The sequence below is a fragment of the Cryptomeria japonica genome, chromosome 3 (genome assembly GCF_030272615.1).
Source record: "Cryptomeria japonica chromosome 3, Sugi_1.0, whole genome shotgun sequence".
In the NCBI taxonomy this organism is placed as follows: Eukaryota; Viridiplantae; Streptophyta; class Pinopsida; order Cupressales; family Cupressaceae; genus Cryptomeria; species Cryptomeria japonica.
Window position 1 is genome coordinate 639,629,178 of NC_081407.1, and position 7,502 is coordinate 639,636,679.

The window sequence follows — 7,502 nt, forward strand, 5'->3', positions numbered from 1 at the left end:
CTTAAGTTCTTTTGTCATGAGCTCAGGACTGATTGAGATTCCCTTTAGAACGGGGGAGTTCACCCAGACTAATAGAAGGAGTGGTTTCTTAAATATTGCTGAGAGATTAGACAGGTTTTTAATAGCTGGAGACTGGTCGGAGAGTCATTGGAACAATGTTGCAGAGATTCTACCTATTATGGGCTCAGATCACTACCCCATTTGCCTTAGAATTCAAGAAGACAGTGCCCCTGAGAGATGCCCGTTTAAATTTGAGGCAATGTGGCTATGGGACAACAACATCATAAATCTAGTTGAACAATGGTGGAAGCACAATCTGGACAGTCCAGGTAACAAAGCTTTTATTTTTTTCAAAAAACTTCAGTTTTTAAAGGAACAATTTTAGAGTTGGAACAAAGAAACTTTTAGAAATATTTTCAAAGAAAAGGCAGAATTAGAAGAAGGCTTAAAAGCTCTACATGAACACATTATTAGCCAAAAAATAGATGAAGAATCCTTTAAAAAAGAGAAACTGTTAAGCAAAGAATATTCGGAAGTGCTAGCAAGAGAGGAAATCTTCTGGAGACAAAGGCCTAGAGAAACTTGGTTAAAAGATGGAGACAGAAACAAATTTTTTTCATATTTCAGTCAAAGTTCGAAGTTCCTAAAACAAGTTTTTTTCTATAAAGAACAAAGAAGGGGGGACTGTTTCAGATTTAAATCAGATAAATCGGGAGGCAGTTAAACATTTTTTAGAAATCTTTAATGGTGTGGGGAACCAGGGAGAAGACATGCCTCAAAATTTGGGGGTTATTCCTTCAAGTGTAAAGGAAGAACACAATAAAAGGTTAATGGAGCCGGTGTCAATGGAGGAGGTGAAGCTAGTTGTTTCTGGATTAGGGTCGGACAAATCTCCAGGGCCGGATAGTTTCCCAACCCTCTTCTTTCAAAATTTTTGGGACATCCTAACAAAGGACATTTTAGGAGTTGTGGAGGAATCAAGAATAAGAGGGTTTGTTTTAAAGGACTTTAACAACACTTTCATAGCTTTGATTCCAAAGAAGGTTGAGTTCAATTCTTTTGATGACTTCCGTCCGATATCTGTATGCAACACCATCTATAAAATAATATCCAAAGTTATGGAAAACAGACTAAAATCAGTATTGGATTTGGTCATATCAAATGAGCAAAGTGGGTTTGCTCTAGACAGATCTATTTATGAAGGAATAATCCTTGCACATGAAGCTGTACATTCCATTTGGACAACAAAGACTGAAAAGATGATGGTTAAGGTGGATATAAGGAAAGATTATGATGAGGTGAATAGGGATTTTCTCATGAAAGTCCTTTGGAGATTTGGTTTCAGTAAGGAGTGGATTGTGTGGGTGAAAAGCTGTATCAGCTCCCCTAGATTTTCAGTGATTATAAATGGAAGCCCTCAGGGCTTTTTTGAGTCTAAGAAAGGCATTAGGCAAGGAGATCCTCTATCTCCCTTTTTGTTCATTATTATGGTAGAAGTGCTTGGGCGTTTCATCTCCAAGAAATGAGAAGAAGGGGTCTGGAAAGGTGTTCAAATTGCAGCAAGAGTGAATTTGATAACACATTTGCAATTTGCAGATGACACTTTTCTAGTTGGAGATGCTTTAGCAAGGGAAGCCCGGGTTATGAAAGAGACCCTGGATATATATGAAAAAGCTTCAGGTCAAAAAGTAAATTGGAATAAATCTGAAATATTTTTTTTCGACACTAAACCTTGTAAGCAGAGGGAAGTTTGCAAAATTTTGGGCATGAAAGTGGGGTCTCTTCCAGGTAAGTATTTAGGAATCCCCTTCTTTGGAGGCGCAAACAAATCTGATTTGTGGAAGAATCTTATTGATAGTTGTATAAATAAAATGGATGGGTGGAAAAGTAGATGGCTTACATCAACTGGTAGAATTTTAATGTTGAGAACTGTTGTGTCAGCTATTCCTATTTACTCTATGACGCGTTTAAAGATCCCAAAAAAGGTTATTAATTCAATTCAACAAAGGATGAAAAAAATCTTTTGGAATGGGGCAAATGATCAAGAAAAAATACCATTATTGGCATGGGATAAAATATGTCAGGGAAAGATTGGAGGGGGTGTTGGTTTGAGAGACTGACATAAAATGAATATTGCCTTAGGGGCTAAACTGGTATGGAATATTTACACTAATCCAAATTAGATGTGGGTTAAAGTGTTGAGAGAAAAATATTTGGATTCTCCAGATGATCACATAGTACTCACAATTCACAATCCCCCTAAAGGGTATGCTATTTGGAACTTCATAATGGACTGTCGTGGGGTGGTCACGGATCATTTAACATGGCAGATTGGTAAAGGGACAAAAGCTAAGTTTTGGGAGGATTCATGGGTAGGTTTCTCAGCAATTAAAGATCTAGGAGACTTCTCAGAGACAAAGGAACACTTGGTGCAACTTTGGGGAGATAAGGTAAAAGAGTACATGAGGTGCATTGAGGGTGAAATAGGAAAGGAATGGGTTTGGAAGGACCTTTCGACAACAGGTCTATCAGCTCAGCTGCAACAAAGGCTTAGGGATGTTTTGGATCAGAGGAAGATCTTTCTTACAAACATAGAGGATATAGTGATTTGGTGTGGTGCAAGGGATGGAAGTATTCAGTCAAATTGGGCTACCGATTTTTGGAAGGAAGGGAGGAGAACCAATCAAGAGTATGGGACCTTTTTTGGAGCAGAGAGTGCCTCCCGAAAGTTGGCGCTTTTGCATGGTTAACTATCAAAGGTAGAATTCTAATAGGGGAGAGAAGGAAGAGGATTGGTTTTGCGGGCCTGACCAAGTGTGTGATGTGTAGTAAATCAGAGGAGTCGGTAGATCATTTGCTTCTGAATTGTGAGGTAGCACAAAGGTGTTGGTCTGATCTTCAAGGGAATCTAAATTGGTAGGGCCCACTTCAATTCTCCCTCAAAGAGGTATTTGAAAGTTGGCCAAGGCAACCAAGTAAGTCGACCCTTTCAAGTGTCTAGAAAATAAGCCCCTTTGTAGTAATATGGGAGATCTAGAAAGAACATAATCATAGAATTTTTTAGGATAAGGCTGAGGATGTGAGGAGGCTACTGCTCAAAATTAATAGGACTATTGAAGAGGTAGTCACAAGCCTTCTCAGTGACTACCCCCTTCACCTTAATGGATAGGAATATGTAGAAAGCCTGGCCGGGAATGAAGATTAGGCATGGATCCGTGGCAAACAACAAGGGGTAGAATAAAAAAGCATTGGAAGCTCGGTGGAAGCCTCCAGAGAAGGGTTGGATTACAGTAAATTTTGACGGGGCAACCCAAATATCCAAGAGTTTAGCAGGAGCAGGTTTTGCGATGTGGAATGATAATGGAGATTTAATAAAATGTGGAGCTAAAAGACTTAGGAAAAACACGAACAATGAGGCCAAAGTGCAAGCAACCCTTCTAGCGGTTGGATTAGCTAAAAGCCAAGGCATTCAAAATCTCCACCTTGAAGGAGACTCCCTAATTATAATCCAGGCTATAATGAATGGGGAGATCAAAGCGTGACATCTTCAAGGATTCATCGCTTTGATAAAAGAGGAGTTACTTTTTTTTGAAAATTTCAAAATCAGTCATATTCGAAGAGAAGGCAATCAGATTGCTGACAAACTTTCCAAATGGGCTCTGTCGTTTGAGTTAGAAGGTGAAGTTAAACTGGAAGATTTCCAAGGGATCCCAACACTAAAGATGTGATAGTGCAATGAGTGGATGTCAAGCGTGGGACAGGTGATGTCATCGTGCAGAAAAATTAGTGCGGCTCCCTCTTTGGGAAATTTGATTTGAAATCTCGCACAGGTTAGGAAATGATGATCCGATAAGTTTTGGCAACAAAAGTTGGAAGTGGCGGCGTTTATGGGATGCTATACTTTTAATGATTTTTTTCTTGGAAAACATTTATATCTTTCATAAAGATAAGTGAGCAAGTTAAAGATAGAGGGCAGTTGTAAGGAATCCCCGAGGATTTTAGAGGTGCATCGACATGATTAGAAGGATGGCTTGTCACATCAATAACCAAGACATGTGAAAGGCCTATAAAGCTGAGGGCTGTTGTGTAGATTTGGGTAAGGTGAGAAGAAATGAAATCTAGGAATCTTTAGGGAAGATAGGAGGCCAATTTATAGAAGTTAGGAAGCTCACAATTCAAAAACATGGAGGCAAACTTCACAGTAACCACTAAAAAGCAGGAGAAGGGATTTAAAGGAGCTGTGAGCAGAGATAGAATGTCAGGGCTGTTAAGATTCAAGGATGCAGAGATGGTCAACATGGTGATGGAGGTTGTGGGGCCTTTTTTCATGGAGAATGTCTCAAGGTGGAAGGTGAATTTGGATATTATTCTGATGGTAATAGCTTGGGGTTTGGAAACTGGTGATAACACAGACACGGTTAAATGGGCAGTTACATCCAGTTTTGAAGATGCAATGCTTGAAGGTTTATAATCCATTCTAGAGTGGGCGGTGCTTGGGGTTGGTTTTGATTACTCGGAGGGTTTTGCAGAAGCTAAGGATGCTGATGAATTCAACATAGTTTCTTTTGCCCGGTGGATTGGGAAAGTAGATAAGGAGGCCTATGTTTTGGAAAGGGCGGGAGCCTGGGAGAACTTAAAGAGGATTATTCTGAGGCATGAGAAGGAAGAAAATGAGCTGACATAGGCATGGCCAGAGGCTTTTCCTAAAGGCAAGTGGTCAGGGGTGAGGAAACGAAAAGCTTTTGAGGCAAACTTCATAGACGATGCTGGAGCAGCTCTGATTTAGACTGGGAGGAAGGTTTATACATACAAAAAAGTTTTGGTTTGTGTAGTAAGGTAGTAACAGTTGGTTATTTACTGTGCTTAGTTTTATATGGCAGATTATAGATGCCTCTTTTTCTGCAAGATATAGTAGGGTCAGGGTGGTTTTTGGCTATAGATGTTCAGGGATTGTAGGCCACCCTATGAGAAGTAGTGAAAATTGGACAGAATGGGATAGGTTTGTTGATTAGATGTCTTTTGATATAAGGGTAATGGGGATTATGGGTTATTATTGTAAGGAAAATGACCATTAAATTGATCCCACTTCCTCTACCATTAAATAAATCTTTATTTATTTAATTAATTCATTAGCTTTTTCCTCTATGACACGTTACTTATCTCTTAATTCTTTTCTTACCTACCCCTTTCATCATTTTATTATTTCTTCTACCTACCCTTTAATTTTAGCTGACCATTTATCCTCTTCATCTTTTAATATTATCCCTCCATTTCCTAAAGTGTCTTTTATATAAGAGGATGCTTCCTTCATTATCAACCCTAATCACTTAATTAGTCAATCAAGCCTTCTTGCGATCAAGCATTTTCAACGACAATTCGTTCTTTATTGAGCTCTTGTGCACACATAAAATCTGAGAGCAAAGGAATCAAACAAGATCAATGGAGATTGAAACCCTACTTGACATGTGAATGGTAATATTCCTTTAATTTTGTTGATTTACATGATCTTAGGTATCTTCATTGGTGTATGGTGAATGTTTAGTTGTAGAACTAGGGTTTTGTTGTGGTTGAATCTTTGAGGTTTACAATAGTTTATCATCATCATATTTTCATCGCATATATTTTGGCACGCTCGGTGGGACTCTTGTCCCTTTTATTTATAACATTTTGTTTGCAGATCTAGCTTTTTTGTGAAGTTGCAGGTCGGATTTGCGACGAATCTGATTTATTCTGCGTTTGCGACTGATTTTACCACGTCCGCGCTTCCTATTTTTGCGTTACTATTTTTCTGTCGGTTTTGTAGGTACAGGTTTTGGAAAAGACGTGTGTGCATTATATTTTTCACGTCTGCGATCATAAATCGCATCTGTGCTGGATATTTTCTCATTTTTGTATTTTCTATTGTTGTAGGTGTAGGTTTATCATTAATCGCGTCTGTGACTTATATTTCTGCGTTTTTGCCCAGAAATTGTCTATGTCGCTTGTTTTTGCATCTCTGTTTTCAGTTGGTGTTGCAGGTTCCAGATCTCTGATTTCACGTTTGCGCTTCACATTTTTGCGTCTATGTGCAGAAGTTGGGTTTGTGTTCGGTATAATTGTGTTTTTGTTTTCAATTTTTGGCATCTTTTTCATTCTTAGGGTTTTCGATTTGGTCTTTTGCCTAACCTCTTGCATTGAATTAATGAAGTGGTGTAGCTGTTTTGGAAAAGAGCAAATATCGTATTGTCGAAGGCCCCCCTTTCACATTTGGATTTGAATTTCTAAAATTTACCTAACTAGTGTGCTTGCAGGTGGGGGTAATTTACCAAAACTACTAATCATTTGTTGCAAGGGTAATCTAGGTGTGTCTCTTTGGATTTTTAGTCTAATTAGGATCACATCTCTTTTTCATTTGGGGTTAAAGAACTTGTTTAAAGTGTTTGGTGCGCTTTGCACATTTTATGTTTATAACCACATAGTTGATAACAAAAGTATCGTCTCCCCTCGCCTTCCATTGGATCTTGGGTGTAAGAGAAATTGTTATCATCTTCTATTTAGGTAGGAGGGCTTATCTCCTGGGTAGCCCATAAGGCCAAGTGAGAGAGCACGACCCAAGAAGTACTTCTTCTGCCTTCTATATAAATTAATACGTTAGGCAAAAGCCATGACGACTTGGTGGCGTGTATCTACATCGATGGTTCTCCCTAGTATCCACACTTGTGTTGGATGTGTTAAAAATCCTCTTTGGGGATTAGGAGTGGGTTCTTAAATGAGTCTCCGCCGCATGGGTAGACACCAAGGACTGCATAAGTTCACCTACTAAACACCTTTGTTGTAGAGGCAAAAAATCCTTACATTTGATGGTTCAGGGAGTGCGGATCGTACCCCGTAGATACCCCTCATATACCCTTTCATGTTGAGACAAGAATTCCTCATTTGATATTTGGTCTTTTGAGGTAAGAGAATCTGGTATGCCCAAGAAGTGAGTGCCGTGTTGGAGGAGCTAGTGCTACCAGAATCTCTAGCTGTTCGCTTGTTTGAGGTATTTATATGTCGCGGGGCCCCCATTGAATGGTTTCTCTTTCCATCCTAGGTTGTGCATGTTTTGAAGTGTCTTCAATTTTTGCTATGTCAATAAAAATCTTTTGTACATGTTGGGTCAGATTGGATAGGTTCTAAGGAAATGCCAACTCTTATGCTCAAACCCTCCAATTGACTTGGCCAACTTATAGAGTGAACCTATTTGGTTACTAACTCTCTCACTTTAGGCTCTGCAGGACCTAGGCGGGTGTACCTACTCACTAGTTGTTCCCTCAACTAATGCTTTTTATAGCAGATTTAGTGTCTTGATCTGACTTCCTCCTATCTTAGAATGGCATAAGCTCCTAGGATGGAGATATAGCAGATGAGTTCAAGATTGTTGTTGTAGAAGCTATTTGATCTTTGTGCTGTATATATATATATATATACTATTGCTAATTTATTCTAGAATTCCTACTCAGCTACTCCTATTACTTTTAATG